Source organism: Lepidochelys kempii, chromosome 1 (assembly GCF_965140265.1).
Source record: "Lepidochelys kempii isolate rLepKem1 chromosome 1, rLepKem1.hap2, whole genome shotgun sequence".
Classification (NCBI taxonomy): domain Eukaryota; kingdom Metazoa; phylum Chordata; order Testudines; family Cheloniidae; genus Lepidochelys; species Lepidochelys kempii.
The window spans coordinates 168,602,805-168,624,673 of NC_133256.1; the positions used below are offsets into that span (position 1 = coordinate 168,602,805).

General features: G+C 39.1%; 1 long non-coding RNA gene across 1 annotated transcript; it reads left to right on the plus strand.

Moving 5' to 3' along the window:
- Positions 1-1,006: 1,006 nt before the first annotated feature.
- Positions 1,007-4,380, plus strand: LOC140918544 (uncharacterized). Its single transcript, XR_012161223.1, has 2 exons — positions 1,007-1,807; positions 4,206-4,380. It is a non-coding gene; the product is annotated as an uncharacterized lncRNA (long non-coding RNA).
- Positions 4,381-21,869: the final 17,489 nt, after the last annotated feature.

A 21,869-nucleotide genomic window follows, 5' to 3' on the forward strand; every position in this document is an offset into this window, starting at 1 on the left:
TAATTCTTTTTAAGACCTCTCCTTCCCCAGAAAGAGAGCTCTAGAATAGTGTCCAATTGTTATCAATTACATGTCAGCATTTTTAGATGCGTAATCTCTGAATCTCTCCATGTCCTCTGTGTTCTTTGAGGCATTGTTAGTATTCAGCTGCTAAAAAAAAAGCAGTTAATGTCTTATGTGAAAACCATTTCCCTTAACTAGTAGGGAGGTATGTTGGAACTCCCAGCCCTCCATGTAATAAGTCTTTATTTTTTTTAGATTGTTTATGTGGCTGACAAAACAAATCCTCAAGAGATTCTGCTGAAAAGAGTGTCAAAATTTCATTTTCCTTTGGCTCAGAGGCTTTTTTCTTGGCTAGAAAAGAATTTGAGTCATACTTACTGTAACATTTTATTTAGCAAATGCATTCTTTAAATTCTGTCCCACTGACTCCTTTACCATTAGGTATACTTTTGAAATTTCACTTGCTTTCTTAACAAACTGATGTCACAAATTAGCAAAAGAACAACAAACATACAATAAAATATATTTAACTAGAAATATCTCTTCTAATTAGTGGCACCATTAATTACAATTATGTCAGTATACTTAGGGTATTTATACACTGCAAAGAAGTTAGCCTGTGCCAGCCAACTCAGGCTTGCGGGGCACTTGCTGCCTGGCCGTTTCATTGCTGTATAGACTTTCGGGCACGGAGACTGAGCTCTGGGACTTTCCCACTCCATTAAATTCTCTATAATCCTGTTTTGATAGTTTCAGATAATTAAGGTTTGGTTAAGCAAGGTTGTACTGTATAATTCTAATGTGGGAATATTCCTGTTTCACTTAAAGGGACTTTGACCTTGTATATTTAAATTTTATTTATATTTATTCATAACTTTAGAATCATAGACTCTGTCTACCAAATTAGGCATAGGGCATGTTCTACATTCCATAGGCTTGTACAATGACAAAATACAGCGCTAATTAAATTGCATATCACCATTTTTTAGTTAGTGAAGTTCTGGCTTGGAAGAATATCTTTTGATAAATATGGCCTCTGAAGTAAACTGCAGTGCTGTATTTTCTTTGCCTGGGTAACCAGGTTTTGTTTTCTGTATAAAATAGCTGAACATGTCAGAATTGGCTCTTAATTTTCACAAAACCTATGAAAGTGTGATTATTTTTTTCCCAAGTGTTCTAAATGCAGTGGTTAAACATTATGGGGAGATCACTAAAATAACTTGATTCCTGAACGAACCTGATTTGAATAGAGATGGGTTGACAAGATGGTGGTTCTATTTGGTTCTGGACTATTGGTAATTATTCAGATTTGGATGTGAGACAGAATTAGGAGTGGTTTGGATTCAATGGCACTGAAATATTCTGAGACTTCCACCATGAATGGAGATCTTGTGACTGAATTTTGAGTTTTCAATTAGATTTATGATAAAATTACATTTTTGAGTAAAATAGATCCCTCCCCCCAATTTTACAAGTTTTAGAACTGTTGTTCAAAAAGTTTGGTCCGCATTTAAAAAAGAATTCCTGAAAAATCTTGTAACTTTTTTGTTGTTACTAGCTCTGCTTGGGACCTCGGCTGTCCTTGTGTGATTTCCATCGTCTGAGCCAAAATCATGCCAGAATCTGTCCTTGTGAGATTTCAACTACGTCTGAATCACAACCTGAAATGTGCTTGGGATTTAAATTCAACCTGGAACCAAAACTGCAGAGGAAGGCTTAGATCTGGGAAAGTGAATATGAACTTTGTCAGTTGGCAAAGGTGGTTTTCATGGCTCTGAAATTTGGATCAACTGTTGATATGATAGTAAGTTCCTAGTGGTGATACGCTAGTCAGCTAATGCATTGGTCTTGTCCCCTCGGTCTGATAACTATATGAGGTTAAGGATAGGGGGAATGCAGCTATAAGCAGAGAGAGAGTTCCTTCTCCTTTGCTTTTTCCTGGCTTGGGTGATCATTGTTCATCCAGGGCTCCCTCTCTGCATATTCTGCCTGTCTCATGGAGTGAGCACTTCTCAGGCAGGAGAATGTGGGGTGGGAACTGGCTCACAAGTTTATTGGGGCTTTCAGATTTCCTACCTACTAGGTAGAGTATTAGCAGCATCTTTGGGAGAAGAGGCTTCCCCACCCCAATCAGTTTCATGAACATGTCCTGTCACCTGCTCCTCCTTCTCTCATGGGGAGAGAGGAAGAAGACCTCATTGTGAAGGCTGCAAAGGAGGAACAAGGGACAGGAGAGAAGACATCCTTATTTCCCTATAGCCACTGCCCCTCACCATCTCCTCTAGACTCCAGTGGGAAGAAAGCTGACAAGGTTGGTTGTCCCAGGCTCTCTTTCCTCCATGACACTCCATTGTGGGCGGAGGGAGTGGGGAAGCGAATGCAGGGTCAGATGAGAGTAGTGAGGGATGGAAGAATGGGAATGGAAAGGGGTGACAGGCAAATTTAGAGAGTGGTGGAGGTGGGGGGGTTATTTAGTGAATGAAAGGTGGGATTGAAACAGTTAAACAGTGAGATTGAAAGTCTGATTCTAAGGGAAGTGATGGTGAGTGGGAAAAGAATTGCAGAATAAAGAGAAAAAGGTGGAGAAACTGAAGGAAATGAAGGGAAGAGCTGAACGCTTGACCCCTAGTAAAATAATTTTTGGTTTTGTATAAAAGTGTGGTGCCAAAATATTGCAATAGAATTCCCATTAATGTTTGCTCCAGAGGTCAGGGTCCATGTTTGGATCGAATGTTGATGCTTGAGAGACCTCATTTTAGGTGTATTTAGGAAAACATGAGTATTCTTATAGATAGAAAGCACATTGTTTTTATTATGCAGGCTTCCTGGTTTGGGGTCAATATGTTAATAGGACCTAACATGCCTCTGACAAGTTGGTCAAATATTAAATTTGTTTGGTTTTCATAAAATATTCTGAACTATTTTGAGTTCTTCAAAAGTGTAGAAGATTGCATCAGGGATTTCACCATTTTCCTGTGGGAAGGGTCCTTAGACCTTCCATTTTATTTGTGGTGTTTACATCAATGCAGATTCTCATCCTGGTCAAATCTAAATCCTGCCATTTATAGGAGTGATGGTTGGGAGCATCAGGGATGTGCCTCCTATCAACCCCAGCTTCAAATTAGGGCTGTCAAGCAATTAAAAAAACTAATCGGGATTAATTGCAGTTTTAATTGCTCTGTTAATAACAGAATACCATTTATTTAAATATTTTGGATGTTTTTTACATTTTCAAATATATTGATTACAATACAGAATACCAAGTGTACAGTGCTCACTTTGTATTATTACAAATATTTGCACTATTAAAAACATAAACAAAAAAGAGTATTTCAGGTCACCTCATAAGTATTGTAGTGCAATCTCTTTATCGTGAAAGTGCAACTTACAAATTTGGTTGTCTTTTTTTTTTTTTTTGGTTTTGGGGTTGGGTTTTTTTCTTTTTTCTTTTAAACATAACTGCACTCAAAAATAAAACAATGTAAAACTTTAGAGTGTTTCTCAAACTTTTTGTGCTGGTGACCCCATTTGGACTTAAAAAAAAAATTGTCATTCCCCTACCTTCAGCCCTGCAGGGCTCTGGCCTTCAGCCCCCCTCAGGGTATGGGGTTCTGGCCTTCAGCCCCCACTGCAGCCTCTGGAGTGCAATTAATGCATTAAAATAATTAATGTGTTAATTGTGCTGTGAATTAATCCTTAATTGACAGCCCTAGTTCAAAGTGAAAGGTCATGGGGACTTATCAGTTGGAAGTGATGGAGGAGTAAGACCTGAGTGTAGGGTTGCCAACCCTTCAGGATTGTCCTGGAATCTCCAGGAATTAAAGGTTTAATCTTTAATTAAAGATAATGTCATGTCATGAAACCTCCGGAAATTCATCCAACCAAAGTTGGCATCCCTACCTGGGTGGATTGGTTGATGACTATGAGCTGCCAATGGGATGCATCTGAAGAAGTGAGCTGTAGCTCACGAAAGCTTATGCTCTAATAAATTGGTTAGTCTCTAAGGTGCCACAAGTCCTCCTTTTCTTTTTGCGAATACAGACTAACACGGCTGTTACTCTGAAACCAGTGAAAAAAGGTAATTCAATCCTAGGATGTTTCAGGCGAGGTATTTCCGATAGAGAAAAGGAAGTGTTATTACTATTGTACAAGGTACTGGTGAGACCTCATCTGTAATACTGGGTACAATTCTGATCTCCCAGGTTTAACAAAGATGAATTCAAACTGGAACAGGTTCAGAGAAGGGCTGCTAGGATGATCAGAGGAAGGGAGAAACTGCCTTACAAAAGGAGGTAAGGATCTTGGCTTGTGTAGCCGAACAAACCGAAGGCTGAGGGATGGTATGATTGCTCTCAATAAGTACATCTCAGGCATAAACATCAGGGAGAGAGAGGAGCTATTTAAGTTAAGGGCCAGTGACACTACATGAACAAATGGATATAAACTGGCCATCAACAAGTTTAGGTTTGAAGTTTGATGGTTAGAAATTTCTATCTGAGAAGTGAAGTTCTGGAACAGCCTTCCAAGGGGAGCAGTGGGGGCAAAAAAACTAAGGCCCTGTGTACACTACAGAGTTTTGTCGGCAACTGGCAGCTTTTGGCAGCAAAACAGGGGAGGTGTGCACACTGCAATGCCACTTTTGGTCACAAAACTGCCCTGGTGTGGCGACAAAATCAAACCACGTTGACAAGAGGGATAAAGCTTTTTGTGGCAAACTAAAAGCTACAAAGCAACAGCATAGATGCTGCCATTCATTATATTGCCAGAACTGGCCTCCTTCAGTATCCCACAATGCCTGCCAATACTGCTCTGCTCACTGTTTTGAACTCTGCTACCCTACATTGCTGCTGCATAGGCATGTGCCCCTCCCCTTGCAAAGCTCCAGGAAGGTCTGACAGCTGAGTGTGCAACTCAACTCTGGCAGCAAAGAGCAAATCACTAAGTGGAATGTTGCTCTCTTTTACACAGAGGCAGGCAGGAAGGGGTGTGTGTGTGTGTGAGAGAGAGAGAGAGAGACTGCTGTGCTGTGCTGAGCCAGGGCGAGAGGCGGGGGCTGATGTCAGGGTTGTTCCCCATACCCCAGCTCAGGATAGGTTGCTTTCTGCGGCTGTCCGAATTTAGAGACTGCATGCTGACATACTCACTCTCCTCCAACACATACACTCTCACATACACATTCTACCCCCATTCTTACACACTCCCCCAACACATACTTTATCTCGTTCCCCCCCCCCCACCCACTCCCTGTCACACACTCTCCTCCCCGCCACCCACTTCAGTTGAAAAAGCGGCTGGCAATCTAATAGGATGCCCATGGAACGATGGAATTAAGAAACCTGCATTGTGTGACGCTGTACCTGCCCCATGAAGCATTGCAAACCTTTCCCAAAGCACCCTGCAGTCAGTTGCATAGTGGGATAGCCACCCACAATGCACTGATCACTGTGTCGATGCAAGAGCTGCTAGTGTGGATGTGCTCTGCCAATGCAAGACGCATAGTGTGGACATACAACAGCAGTTTAGTTAGTTTTGTCAACAAAACCCTGTAGTCTGCACATTGCCTAATTTGTTCCCAGACTGAGCTTGATAAGTAGGGCTGTCAAGGGATTAAAAAAATTAGTCGCGATTAATCACAGTTTTGATCACACTGGATAAAAAGACAGTTAAATGTAGCTATTGCAAGGCTAAGTTCCAATACCATCAAATTACTTCAAGTCTGCAGTACCACCTACATGCTAAACATGCTTTCGCCTCCAATTCCTGTGCTACAGATAACCCATCAACAGAAAATGAATCCTGCCATCCATGACAGAGTATGCTTACAGAGTTTCAAGATCTTTACAAGCCCATGATTCAAACAAAGTACAACAGCTTAACCAATGCTATTTGCAAAGTGGATAGCTATGGAATACAGACCACTCAACATTGCAAGCGACAGAGGGCCAAGAGGTGTTATTCAAATTCTACTTCCAATCAGTCATATACCTTTCCCTGTCAAAGAACTATTGCATCATGAATACATGACCTATATCACAATGAAAAGACTACAAAGTTGAAGCTTCTGCAAAATGCACTAGCTGTTGCTTTGACTAGTGATCACTGGACATTCTTGAGCAATCACAGCTGTCTTGGAGTCACAGCATAACTGATGCTGCATGGAAACTGCAGTTGTTTGCTTCAACAGTAACACGTGCTGAAGAGAGACATTATGCCGAAATATGTGTAAAGCATTTCTTGGATGTTGCAAAATATTCAGAATATTCAGAATACTCAAAATAACAGAATATTCAAGAAAAGGTAATTGTGTGATCAAAATTGTGATTAATCGTGATTAATTTGTTTTGAGTTGATCGCTGAGTTAACTGTGATTAATTTACAGTCCTACTTTAAACTTAATTTAATTTACAGTCCTACTTCTGGCAAGCTAGGGCTCTCCTCAGGAACAGGAACTCCTTTCAGAAACTTTTCTTTGTTCATGTTCTCATGAATTTTGAAGTCAGAAGGAACTAGTCCACCCTGCTGTACAACCACAGGCCATAGAATTTCACTCAGTGGAAGGAGTTATCCATACTAGGTAAGTGAAACTCTTCCCTGAGGAAGTGAATGCTGTCTTCATCATTGTGCATCCCATTAGCAAACGATGAAACTGCAGGATCATCACTAGACTTCAAGTCCTGTCATGACAACCACGAGAAGAGGTGAGCTTCCCATTCTATTCTGATCAACTTTAACCACCGGTAAGTAGTAGTTCTTTACTGATATTCAATGCCATACAACTCTGCTAAATGCAATATGGTTTCACCTGAAGTCAAGGAACTTGCTGATATAGGTATATTTTACTTTATTGAATTTTATTAGAAATCCAGGTACAGGAAGTCCATAATTCACCAAACTTTTAAGAGGCATTTTATTGGAAGAGCAGACAATGGAAAATTCTTGAAGAATACCAACCATCTGAAAATGGTAATGCTATCATGCTGTGGTCTTTCATGAGATTGAAACCCCAGTCATGGACAGCATTAACATTTTTCAGAGTAAAAAGAAAAGCTATTTAAAAAATTCTCACGAATTTGATGACAAAAATCTAACATGCCTCTTCTGAGGAATCAGATTTGTAGAGAAAGGGATATGTGTAAGTGGTGTGATGCTCATTTATATCTGGTGGATAATTCCTATATTTGCAGTTCATACCTACTGTGTATTTTAGGGAGAGAACATGGAAGAACATAAGTATAATTTGAACACAGTTAAGAATCAGAACAGTGAATGGCAAGACCATCTCCCCCCTTGTTAGTAAATATCTATTGGCATAATGTTAGAAGTAATGAATTTAATGATAAATAAAATGACTAATGTGGCAATACCAGTTGTGAAAGCAGGAGTGGTAGATTTAATGGCTTGTCCTACACCTGAACATTAAACCAGAATAAGGTAGGGTGTGAATTTAAAGTGGATTAACTATACTTATTGATTAACAACCTGTGTACGTTCTTATTCCAGAATAGCAGTTCCTTATTCTCAGTTATCTTAATGCAGTTGGATTAAATAAGACTACTCATGTATAAAATAAATACATTAGATTAAGGTTTCAGAGTAACAGCTGTGTTAGTCTGTATTCGCAAAAAGAAAAGGAGTACTTTTTGCACCTTAGAGACTAACAAATTTATTTGAGCATAAGCTTTCGTGAGCTACAGCTCACTTCATTGGATGCATGCATTCGATGAAGTGAGCTGTAGCTCACGAAAGCTTATGCTCAGATAAATTTGTTAGTCTCTAAGGTGCCACAAGTACTCCTTTTTATTTAGATTAAGCTAATTCGAGATAAGGCACTTTTGTTATGGAATAGGAACATTCACACATGGAGTTAAGCAGGAATAGCTATTTTGGAATAATTCCCTGGCTAAAGGAGCCCTTAGTGGGGGGCACAATACCTGTTAATCAGCCTACCAAATACTGAATAGTTCACCCGGGTGGTGTCAGAATACATGGATCAAAGATTGTGAGAAGCTCAAATGTGATGTTGATAAAAAGCTTTAAAGAAAGATAACTCCTCATTGCAGCTTTGGGTGATGTGCAGTAAACTAGACCAGGCCACGCCCAGATCAATGAGAATTAAAATACTGAATAGTTGCCTCCTTCAGTAATGACCACCATCTTTGACATAATAACATGTGATTACATAAAACTGTATTGTAATCCATACACTTGCGGGGAAGCGTTAAGGTTATAGAAACCGCCTTCATGTCATTTTCTGACTTTTGCGTGTTTCACTGCAAACTTAGCCTTACAATGTGGCTTTTTTTGTGTGTGGAATGTAGACTCTATATCAGCTGTGTCTGCTCCACAACATCACCTACGGCAGCCTGGAAATACTGCGGCACTGACCCAGTCACCTCACATAGGCTGCTTCCTGTCAACCTTCACCAAGCCAGCAGGTCCCCACATGACAGAAGCAACAGAGAGTGATCAGAGAGAGAGAGAGAGAGAGAATGAAATCCTGTTCTGGCTTGCCAAAGGGGACCAGAAACAAGTCACTTTTTATCAGATCACTGAAACTGCCAACAGGCAAGTTTGTCTCAAATCTGCTAATGTTGAAAGTAGAGTTTCCCCTATAAAAGTGGCTGAGGCATGGTTACTCTAACTTAAACACACACAAAAATTAAATTTCAACTCTGAGTTAAGAATGCAATTTTTTTTATAGCTATAAGCAACTGAAAAGGAACCTGTAAATTCTGATCCTAGGGCTGCAGAGGTCTGCCCATGTAGCACTTATTGGAAAATCAGGGTCTTAGAATGGAAATGCTGTGTATCCTTAACACTGTCCTCCAGGTTCTGCTTATAATCTATTGTTTCCTAGTTACAAATTTCTCTTCATCCTTTAACATCGGGATATTTTACACAATTTTCCCAAACCTAAACGTAAAAAATCTTGATATTCCTAGCAACCTTCCCTTCCCCCAATAACACCGCTAAAATATCCAATGAGATACATGGAAATGTTAACTTCAAAAAATTCAGAATCTGTTCTGTTGTGGAGGAATGAAGCTGAGCTCCTGTCCCCGGTCAGCATTATGTGTATTCCCACACAAGATGCACCAGACTAAGAGCCTGAGCCTGAAAACACTTTACAGCTGTGAGTAATTACAAATGAACAGAAACGTTAAACTCAGTGGGACTATTCACACATGTAAAGTTACATTCACAAGTGTGTGCAGGATCTGTGCCCTATATAATTAACTCTGTACAAACTGTATATTACAATAGTTGGGGGTTCACCATACTGTTAGGACCTGTGAAAGTTTAAACATATATTTTTTGCAGGTGCCTAAATATGAATCCCATTATATCTCACATTCGCCACTGAGTTTCTTTCTTGTCAATCTCAAGTGTCATAACTAAATTGTTGAGTTAATAAAGTAGGTGTAATGAGGATGAGAGACTGGCAGCTAGGCTGGCTTTGTCACTCGCTTGCTCTGTCAGTGTGAGCATTTCACAGCTTTGTGCCTCAGGTTTTCCACCTGCAAAATGGATATAGCTTGTTTGTTTCACAGGCATGTTGTGCGGCTTCAGAAAGTTTGCATAGCATTTGAAATCCTTGACTAAGATGTATCATTTATCACAATCATAATTTCCTAAGAAAAGCAACATTCAAAAAAACTGCTAAATATTCAACATTAAAAATCATGGTAAAGTACTTTCTGTGAGTCAAATTTCCTATGTATAAAAATATTTCTTATAAATGACTACAGTGCACAGCTAGGCATGCCATAGGTTTAATTAATCATCCCTCCCTCCCCGCAATAAAGGAATGATGAAGCAAAGGAGTGACTTGTGTGGGAAGAAAACTCGCTACATCTGAGAGGCAATAGGGTAAAATGAAATATAAGTTGGTCAGCCCAAAATGCATCCATTTATAAATCTTGCTAAAGAGGCATTTGATATATGAAGCTGCTTTTTCCCCCTTTTCCAGCAACCATAAACCAATACATTCTAACAAACATGCCTGTATGTAGAGCAGCCCTTCTTTTTACATGCAGAATGGAGGTTTTCCCAGCACTGTAGTGACTCATTCATGCTTTCTGTCTTCCTCCCACAGTGGCAGTTTGTTCCATATGGGTTCTGGTAAAAGGCATCATACAGTGTTAATGCTAACATGTAGGAGTCAGTCATAGGTAAAAACCCCTATCACGATTAGCATTAACAACATACAGCCTACAGAAGAACTCCAGAGAACTGAGTATGAGCCACAAAGAACTGAACTGGTTTTTCCCATTGGTTTACCTGTAATATAAAGAGAGAAATGCATCCAGTAAATTGTTACAGAGTGACAACATACACCATAGCGTAAAAAAAGGATTGTAGTTATATTAAATTCAGACTAGCATAATAATTTTAAAGTTATTTTTATAATATCAGTAAGAATAAATAACCCATTGTGTTTACTGACTTATTTCTCCTATCACTTCAGTTTCATCTTCCTTTTTTTTCTAAATTGCATTGCACAAGAAGAATGATAGTGATGTAGGGAGAGAGAACAAGTTTTATTTATTATGCTGCTTACAGTGTCTTGGATATTTTTGAATCTTTGGAATAGATAATCAAGATACTTAAATGTACTAAATAATCATCTGAAAATTAGCATGTGATCAATAATTGGTTATAATAAGCGCACCTTTTAATTTTATATTGTCTTAAAATGTATAAAGATGTCTATCACAGGCTCTAGATATTCTGAGAAAATATAGAAAATTCAACTATAGCAATTGTAGCCTCATCAATATGCATTTACTGCTGGTTGAATAAAGGGCCTGATCCTCCAGCTGGATTCTGGAATCATTGGGCACCATGTAGGTGCAAAGCCCCCTGCATAGATCCAGCTGAAGGACTGGAGCCAATATACTTCAGAAGTATATACTAATTTCCAATAGGGTGAAGAGAGAGAATTGAGGTTTTTTCCTCTGTTTATTAAACAGCCCACTGTCTAATAAACACTTTTTAAGACCTACAAGACACTGATGCTTTGATGGAGAATACTTAATAATAGAAGAAAGGGATAAATATCATAGACTAATACAGAAAACTTTGTTGAGTGGATTGTATTTACTATTAAGGTTTATGTCTTCTGATCTTGCCCATCTGTGAGTCATGTCCTGAAAGCTAGAGTAATCATGTTGCAACAAGGAAGCAAGAGTAAGAGATAAGATAAGATACTATATATAATGTTTCAAATATAAGATCACATGGAAATGAATCTACTAAAGAAAGAGGGGTCAGACAGAATTTTCTTTCATTAACATATTACACAAACTTTAGACAGATTTCAGTTAGTCAAGTTTGGGAGAAGAATAGTTGATTCAGCCACTGAGAACTATCTTTTTCCAGCCTAATCAATATACCATTCAATGTTATTTCTGCCAAATCTGCCTCATCTTTTGATCATAGCATGATTTATCAACTGTTTAAAAGGAAGTATTGTCTTTTAATCCATCCAATAACCATTTTATTCCCAAATCACAATAAATAAGTTTGTAAAACTTGTTCTGTAAAGACATGTTTTTGGCACTTTCTTTGTATATAAGTGACTGAGACCTGTGTGTATTTTTATAGCATTCTTACATTTATCAACACAAGCGCAAAGGGGAAGTTAAAATGTCATGAATCTGTGGTCTAATTTAGAGATTTTAGGGAAATTACCTTCTGCTTTACTCCACTCAAAATGAAACTACTTAAATGTGTGCATGATTCAAGTGAAATATCTAAGAGGCAAACAAAAATTCCACAGTGAATAGAGTTTTTAGTGAGCTAAAAAACCAGTGGTTTGGAAATTTCCAGACCCAGGATTAAAACAGTGATTAAGGGCCATAGTCTGCATTACTTATTCAGGCAAAACTCCCATTGAACTCAGCTGTTACCTAGAAATGCAAATGTAATACAGTATGTTTAAATGAGGTAAAAGGTCTCTAAAGCTTTTGTAATATTTACCTCAGTACTACTGTGAGGTGAGTGTGGCATGGGGATACAAGGTTAACCTTTCATTGCTTTTTTGAGGACAAAGCATCCAACTTAGTTGTACTTTAGATGGGAAGACATTTCAGTAATGCAATTTCTGTATTGTTTCCCATTTTTAATGTATTTACATTCCCTGTTGCTTATTTCCCTGCTGTTGTCCAATGGGCATACATCTCAATTAAGGGCCTGATCCAAAGCCCATTGAAATCACACGGAACACTGCCACTGATTTCATCAGAAGATCCCATCAGCATACATGAGCAGTGCACTGCATTTTCATCAGGCTGCATTATCTGAAATGTGTCCCAAGTAAGAATCATTTGCATCATACATCCCCAATGTATTTAAATCCATTTAGAGTTTTCCCACAGACTCCCATAGGTTTTAATAACCAAAACAATGTTGGGTCTTTGGCATGTATCAGCAACTTGTTGTGGTAGGCACTCTTCTTTTTCAGCCTGCTCCCTAGCGCACAGTCTTCCAGCAGAAAGGCAGAGGAAGAACAAAGGGGCATGGCTGAGTTGGTTCCCTCCGGCAGTCAGAAAAGCCAATAGCCTCTAATGGTGGTTGGAAGGAAAAGCTACATACACACACATCCCATATTATTGTTTGGCTACAAGAAAAGCTAGAAGCAGCAGGCTGGAGCCTGAGATTAGTGCAGACAATCAGCCAAAATCTGGAGGGGAGGCAGCTCTGGTGAGCACAAAGACCCTGTCAGTGGTGCTTTGCTGTCCCCACTGCCCCATGGAATATCAGTGTGAGACTTAGGTGGTGAGAGGGACTTGTGTGGGCCCTGTGTGTGTGGGTGAATTGGGCATCCCATTATGCTTCAGTCATTGTGTAAATTCCAGAATCCTGTTAAATGTTTTATTTCTAAGTTCTAAAACAACAACTGAGTCTTACTTTATCAGGAAGTGGTGAGAAATGACATTTCCTCTCACTGAACCTCTGTAACAGCTTTTTGCACAGCTGTCTGCTTTCCATTACATTAGCAAGTTTGTGGATATGATGGTGCTCTCTTTCCAGGTTGTAGAAACTAGCTTTTTAGGTAATGGAAAAGATGTTCCATCCTTCCACCCATGCTTAATAAAATAAAATCCCCTCCTACCTCCCCATGCAAATTTTCATAGAAAAGATTGACAAAATCTTGTGTGACCTCCCTCCTCCTCTTTCCAACACCCTCTCCTCCTCCTACTAGTGATACCAAAGTATCTTGCTTGTTCTCCAACTCAAATGCCATTTACAACCCTTGCCTTTACTTCCTAACCTCCAACTCCAACCTGGATCCCCTCAAAATGGTTTCCACTAACTGTGTTCCACTGAACAGCTCTCACCAAGTTCTATCTATTTCTTTTAGGCTAACTCCTCCTCCACTTTGATCCATCTGATGCTTTTGACCCTGTCAGCCACACCCTACTTCTTAAAATCTTGTTCTCCCTTGGCTACTGTGATTCTCTCCTCCTGCCTCACCGATCCTTTCTTTGGTGTCTCTTTCAGCAGGTCTTTCCCTCTCCTGTTCTTTGTGGGAGTCTATAGGGCTCCATCCTGGGTGTGTCTAATATCCATTCTCTGGGCCATCACCCCCACTATCAAGGTATTATCTATCTGCTAATGACTCACAGATCTACCTCGCCACTCCTGGACCTGCAGGCCTCCATCTAATCCTCTCTGACATCTCCTTCTGGATATCTCACTATTGATGTAGACTTAATATGAACAGACTGGAACTTCTTATCTTGCTTCAAAAACCCTCTCTGCTCTCCCCATTCTCTGTCACTGTTAAAAAAAATCACCATATTTTCTGTCAATGATCTGAGAAAGACAAGGTGGGTTAGGTAATATCTTTTATTGGACCAGTTTTTGTTGGTGGAAGGTACAAGCTTTTGAACTCTGTGTAACTCAAACACTTGTACCTTCTACCAACAGAATTTGGTCCAATAAAAGATATTACCTCACCTCCCTTGTCTCTCTCATAGCCTGGGACTGACAGCTACAACAACTCTGCAAATAACCTGAGACTCAGACAGCTACAATCCTTATCCATGCCCTCATCATCTCCTGCCTTAATTACTTCAGCCTCCTGCTCTTTGGCTTCCCTGACATCTTCATAACCCCCCATGTATTCAGCTACTAAGATCATTTTCTTTGTTCATTTCTCTGGCCTCCCCTCCCTTTGAGTCACTTCAATGATGCCCCTGCTTCCACTGTATCATTTTCAAGATTTTTTACTGTAACCTTCATTGTCAGTCACAGCTCTGCCCTCCTGACTTATCTGGAATTGCTTCATATTGTGTCGTCCCTGCACACCAGTGATGTGTGCCTCAACTGCTTGCTTGCTGCACTTATCCACTCCTTGCACAATCTTCCTCGTGCTTTCTCCTATTCCACCCCTTATGCATGGAACTCATTTCCTGAGCAGATCTGAAAAACTACTCTCTTCTCTTACTTCAAATCTGGCCTCAAGTTCCACTTCTATCATGACACCTACAAGAAATCTGCTGGCTAGGCTGAGAGGCGGCTGGGATACACTAACGTTTAATTATAAAATATAAAAGATTGTTTCCCTCTCATGCCACCTTTCATATAAGTATAAAAATATAGAATTTGCTCCAATACAAACTCTTCAGGGCAGGGGTCCTGTACGCCTCTATTTCTGTACAGTGCCTAATGCAACAGGCTCCTGATCCTTACTGAGGCCTCTGGAAAACTACAAATATAAATATATTAAATAATAATAATACAAACATAATACATATGACTGACTTTGCACTGAAGGCCTCTTCCAGAATATGACAACTCACCACATTCATAACTTCTTATGTCAGTAGACAGCCCCGCTTTTCTAAGCCCAAATTATTAGTGGAGAGCTAATAATAGTTGAGAATCATTATTTATCTTTAATCTCCTAGGAACACGCAGCACCTACGCATCTCTCACTATTGTAATGTAATGATGAATTGAGTGAGTGTTTCTGCAGACCACATAGCATAACGCACTACGACTAGCACAACCTGCCTTTTAGTTTTGCTGCTGTTCAAACCGTGAACACGTGCGCTGCAGACAGCACACCCTACCTTAGCCACTTTAAGGTGGTGTAAAAATAAACTCTTCAGTCCACTTTCATGGGCTTATTCCGACCCATTTTGATTCAGGGGGCACTTCTCACGCAATAAGGCACGACTCACAATTAGTGAGGGTGGCGGAATCTGTCTCAAATCCAGTTGAATTCAGGGAGAATACAGATGGACTGGTATGTATTCCAAAAGGGAAGATTAATCCAGTGACTTTAAACCTTCATGAATCTACTGCTCTGTAGTCTAAATATTTTGTCCAGTCCTTTCCATATACACGATGGGTGAGATTTTCAGAAACCCATAAAGTGATTTAGGAGCACAAGTCCCAATGACTTGTCCCAACACTAGCTTTCCTAATATAGCTTCAGTCAGTTTTGGACCTGCTTCTTGTCCCACTGAATTTAACTGGAATTTTTCCAATGACTTCAGTCGGAAGAGGATTCAATCCTTTTAACTCTTTAATTGTAGTGTAATCTGAGAGGTTCACATTATCCCTTTGACAATTTTGAATGATAGGCTCTTTATTTACATCTCAGTCATACATACTGAAATTCCCATCAACTTCAATGGGAGCTCTGCCTGAATACATGCTACAGGAGAGGTCCCTCTGTGACTGAAATCAATCTAACAGCGGCACCCCATGGAAGCCCTAGGACTGATTCTGATCTCACATGCAGTGTTGTAAAGTATGACTCATACCACTGAACTCAATGGAGTTACAATGGAGTGAAACTAATGCAAGTGAGTTCTGATCAAGTCCCTACTCTATATTGTATTTTTTTTTTCTGTCACTGACTTGGAAAGCCAATTCTAGGGTTCGTGTTGTTGTTTAAATTACACATACACAATGTATTGCTTCGACTAGTCTGATGTTTCCCACATTAAATTTACATTTGCCTGTTAGCGCAATATGAAGCACTTTATGTACTTTTGAAATACTTAATTCCTTACTTTTGATTTTATTCCCTAATCTCATATGCCTGCTTTTCTTTATTAAAATGTATGAACCTGAGTATTTAAAACTAGTCTGTTTTAACTGTGCATGTTTTGCAAGCAACTAAATTCATCCCCAGCATAACTTCCCTGAAGTCTGTGATAACTGGTGAAGTCAATGGAGGGATGAATGCCAGGAATGAATTTGGCCCTCAGTGTTAAGTCTGGTTTCTGTGATATTTTTGCAGGTCAGATCATAGCTTTGCATCCCTTTACAAACTGCATGCCATTGCATTTAGCCAACTCCTTAGACATCAATAGGACTAGAAACTTGGAGTTAACTACCTCAACCCACTTTAAGAGCAGAACTGCACAATGCTTCCAGCCTGAACATTTTTTAACTAGCTTAGATCAGCTCTATTTTTGTTCTTCACTATTATTTTATATTGGCAGCTATTTAACCTTGTTATCACGCTGTTTTCTGAACAGACAGTTTGCCTGTCCTGTTTTGCCCTAAAGGCAAACAATTAATTGGTCTTTGGTACCAATTAGCACTTTTTAAAAATACCACATTTTCTTTTCTACATTGTATAAGGGCTGCCCTACTCTTTGCTTTGTCGAATTATAGTGTTTGAAGTTGGTTAGATGATACCAAGTGCTGTGAGTTGCAGATTATTATTAATGAACAATGAAACAGAGACAATAATTTGTTCATTTGAAAGCAAATGTAATTTTCAATATTTCTTTTCCCCAAAGCCCTTTTATGATGTGAGGAGAAACCTTAATTTGCCAATTTATGGTGATATCCTAGCCCCATTGAAGTATAATAGTAAAACTCCAATTGGCTACAGGAGCCTAAAACTCCCAGTGGCTACAGGTTGTCACTCACCTCTGTAGCATGAGGTAAAAACAGAGATTATTAGAATGCTGCTGTGATTGTGATTGGTACAGCATGTTTCAGTACTTTAGAACAAACTAAAAACCTGTTAATACAGTCAACCAAAGTAGGTTAGATCACATTTCCCTCTGAAACTAAGAAATCCTAAACACCATGGTGAAATTCTGGACTCTTTAAGTCAATAGGAGTTTTGCCATTGACTTCAAGGGGCCATGATTTTATCAGATCATTTGCTCTAGATCCAGAAGAAGAGGGAAAGCTGCTAATTAACACCCCCCCCCCCAATATTCACTAATTTAGACTTCTTGGAGAAACTCTGAACACGTTTCTATTTTAATTCTCTGACATAATTCATTTTCCAGCTTGCTAAAGAACTGAGTCATTTCAAGGAAGATAAAGGAAATGTGTGCTGCAGAAAATCATTACAACATTGAGCTTTGTGATGTTGCAGGGAAGGTTGTGCCAACACTCCCAATACAAATCCTCCTCTTTGTGGAGTAATGCAAGGGAGAAGAAACAGCTCACCAAAGCCCAAATTCTGGAAATACTCACAAGTAGCTTTACTTACAAACATGTTTGAATGCTCGGATGTGTCAGAGCTTAATCCAAAGCCCATTAAGTCAATGCAGAGACTCCTATTGACTTCAGTGGGCTTTGGCACAGGTCCTTAGTATGCTGGTCTTTTTCCTCTGCATACCTGAGCTCAAATGTGACACAGATCACATGCACAGTCTCAATCTACTCCCTACTCAGTGACCAGAGGCTCAACACTGGGGGGAGAAAAAACAGGTATGTTTGGCAGTCTGGACTGAGGTGTTTTTGCAGATGGACTGGCTGAAAAAGCTTACAGAGGACCTGCTGTCCCATATCTCACTCTAACAGGTGCTGCCAATCATTTCCTCTCGTTACCAGTTTTAAAAAAATCCACTGCCAGATTCTCCCATTCTTACTTACACTGCATAGTACCATGCTAGTCAGTGTCAGTAAGGTTGGCAGAGTCTGTCTTCCATAAAAAGAAAATAAACCAAGGCACCACTTTTTATGCAGTTTATCAAGGCTAAAACTTGGTACAGTATAAGAGTCTCTTTGGGAATGTTTTCCCCTGCATTTCCAAAAAACCCACAAAACTATTTGGTGTCAGTTGTGCATAATGTACAAGTTTCAGATGGGATCAAATAATTCCATTATCATATATTCTAATTGTCCTAAATATTTAGGAGAACTTAAAAATTCTAGTGATATTAAACTTTGAAAAGTGGGCATTAGACATGTACAGTAATTCCCCTGCATACCAATTGTTGGGTATGCACAGAATATGTCCTCTGTCTATATGTACATGGATGTCTAGAATTTCTGAGTTAGAGAGAGTATCGTACTCTTTAAAATTTATTTGAAAGGTATTTAATCTGACAGCTCTGTCCCATTCTCTTGAATAAACATATTGACTCAAGACACTGGAAGAACTCTGAAGAAGGATGTGTGAAAAATTTTTGCACATTTTTCAAAAGTTGTTCACTTAAATATTAAACTGCCCCCCACCCAGAGATCTACTTCATGTTATTGAATAAATATCTTTAAAATCCTTTAGCATATATTTTTATAAAATGTTTTTTGTACTTTTATACATTAAAAATAGCCACATTAAAAATAAAATAAAAGCATGGCTGAGCTTTGAGACTGAATGCCAAATTTTAGTCCACAGTCAATTTTTATTGGGAGTTGTAAATTTCAGAATTTTTACAAAGCAAGGTATCAATGCTCAGCATACCGCTGCAGTTTTGTTAATGTGGATATGCATATCAAACAAGGTCTTGTATGAGTATGATTTACCAAACATTTACATTTAAAAAAAAAATGAAAAAAGCCTAACCCAAGTGACAGAAGCACATCTGGATCTTTTAAAGGACGTATTTTCCAGTTGTGTATTTGTAAAATGAGGTCCGGAACTGGCCACCTCTCCATTTTAATTTGCGTCCCTAAAATTTAAAAAGTCAAAATAAATCTGTAAAACGGGTTATTTTCCCAGTTGACAGTCTCTATGGCAAGTTGTGGACCAGAGGGAATACTTATGTTGGAGTCAGAAACCTCTTAAAATAGGGGTTTATAACTGACATTTTATATAACACGATCTTCTAACCTGCATCTCAAAACAAGTTAGAAAATAGGTGGGGAAGGCAGAAAGGAATTAAAAAGCAGCAACAGAATCCACCGTGTGTCTGTCTTCCCGAGGTGTGATGTGACTTCAGTCACATGTAGGTGTATGAATCTAGAGAAGTGAATCTGATACAAAGGTAGTGATGGCACGGTGTCTGTGCTCCTGTGAGTGTGCATCTCTGTGTGTGGATGTATGTGTGCACACGCTTCTGAAACTGAGCCTGCACTGATTATTTGAGCTCCGCTGAACCCTGTCTATGGGTCCCCTCCCTTGGACAGCTCCACGTCTCCTGTAACACATGATATTTTCATTAAAAAAAAACCCAAACAAACCAACAAAACCTACCTGCTACGAGGCAATTTCTTTACAGAAAGATTCAAGTAAAACCAATGCAGTGAGGAGGCCACAGACTTCCTTTGTTCTGTCTCACTTGTTAACCAAGAGCACTGGGCTTGTTGATTTTTTTTCTTCTTCTAAAGAGAGAGAGAGAGAGAGAAAATGAAACAAACAGGGGCGAGGGAAGCAACTGAGGCAGCAGCAGTTGCATGGCAGGTCTGTTGGTCTGGCTGGTCACCTTGATATCCTTGCAGCACAAGTTAGGTAAAGAAAGCCTGCTCCAAACAACTTGAGACCCTTTATAAGTCATGAAGGTGACTCATAACCAACCGACTTGGCTTTCAGTAAATCCCCTGACTTTTTTTTTTCCCAGAAGAGCTTTTTTTTTAAAAAAAGGGAAAACAGAAAACTCCAACTGACGTGATAATTTTTCTTTTAACATCATGTACTTTCCTTGCTTGGACAGGGACCGTTTGGCTTTCATCTTTGAATCTAGTAATAATAATACATGCAAATGATTGCTTAGTAGTGATGGTAACATGTTAAACAAGTAAGGGGTAAATTGCAAGAAAGGGAGAGAGAGAGAGAGAGAGAGAGAGAGAGAGAGAGAAACACACCACACATGCACACATCTGCAGAAGTCTGTAACATGACTACTTGGAGAGGGAGTACATTGCTGGGAACTGCTTCTTACTCTTCTTTATATTACTTTATTAGCCAGAACTGGGCTGCATGGATTTGTCTTATTAGAATTAAACCCCATGGATCTTGTGGGAAAAAGAGATGGATCCTCACTGAGATGGATAAAATTCCTCCAGTCCTCAGCAAACCTGCACCGAGAGACCTGGCAGCACCAGCTGGGAAAAGTTATAACCAGATTGGAGTGAGACAATAAAATAGTGGATTGCGTAACTTTGGTATTGACTCCATTGTTTAGGTTGTAAGGTTCCTTTCTGAGCCTTACTCTGTCCTTCCCATTTGTGACATTATTGGATGTCATCAGATGGTGCTACTGCAGATGATTTTGATAGTTCTGTTGATCTGAACATACAGGGATTATGTAGGGGGAAATGCTTATTTTCAGCTATGATGCCATTCTTTTTAGGGCTGAGAATATCACCCGCAAAATTTCTTTTGTCTGAATTTTGCCCTAATCAATTTATTAAGTAGGTGTAGCTAATGCATACAGATTTTCTCCACCGAAACAAATATTGTATGGTACCAAAATACTACACCCATGCCTTTCATACAATAATTCCTTGTGGACTGATATTTTGTACGCTCAAAAATCAAACAAAATATTTTCTTACTCTGCGAGGGGTGGATATTTTAGTTGTTAGTGTAGCGGGTGGGCTAAATTAAACTATCCTACCAAGATGAGTGAAGCTGCGGCAGTGGCCACGTCTGACAATGGAGAGGTAAGCTACTGCTGTAACCGTCTCACAGTTTTTAATTTAAACAGAGTGTCCCAAAAATAAATGCTGCAACTGAGTTAAAATCCCAGTTCCGCGATGGAGCAAGTATCTATCACAGAGAATAGGCTCTCAGTTTATTGTTATAGCTTAGCTAAATCTGGGTTGGCATGATTGAAAAACACTCAGACAATATTTTTTATTTACTTTTGGACATAGTTTTCAACCTGTTGCATTGCATCCAAACTTTTTTTTAAATCTTTTGGATTTGGACACTAAAAATATTTCCTATTATGATGTCTCAGATCCTGGTAGCTGCTTCAGTAGTTTCCGAATATCTTCTTTAATATAATGCTAGGTGAGAACTGATTGTTCCTATTCCCACACATGGAGTAATTCTACTTGCTAGCAGAATGTGTGCTACATTTTTGCTTTTTGTTATCTTTAGTGACTATGATTTTTCTCCTTTACTGCTATTGAGAAATTCAATAAAATATGAATTGAATATTATTTTGATTTGCTAGAATCCCCTTTCGGTAGCTTTGATGCTAGTAAAAACCTGATTCCAGAGTTCAAAGCATCCAGAAAACCAGTGGGAATAATGTTGCTACAAGTTGAGGGACTGTATGGAAAACAATAAAGAAAGATAGATTTTTAGTGGAGAATAGGATAGTACGAAGGCTTGCTATAATGCAGAGCTCATCTATACTGTATAGAAATGCATCATTTTATATGGTAAAGTTTAAACAAACTGAAGTTGGGCCCCAACTCACCATGTTCAGAAAGTAGTCAGATCTGTACTATCCCTAGGTTGAAGAGGGCTTCTCTTTGGTGTTCTGGTTTGTGGCAATAACTAATAACATTTTGGGTCCTTTAAAATATTGAAAGGGCAGTTTCTGATTCATTTACTCTAACTGAATAGTGCCTTACTCCACCGGGAATCCTACTGAAATCAGTGGACCACTCAAGCAGTAAAGTGCTACTCAGAAGTGCAATATCAGAATACGGACTTAAGCAAGTATTTAGTTTTCCAGTGTTTGAAGCTGCAG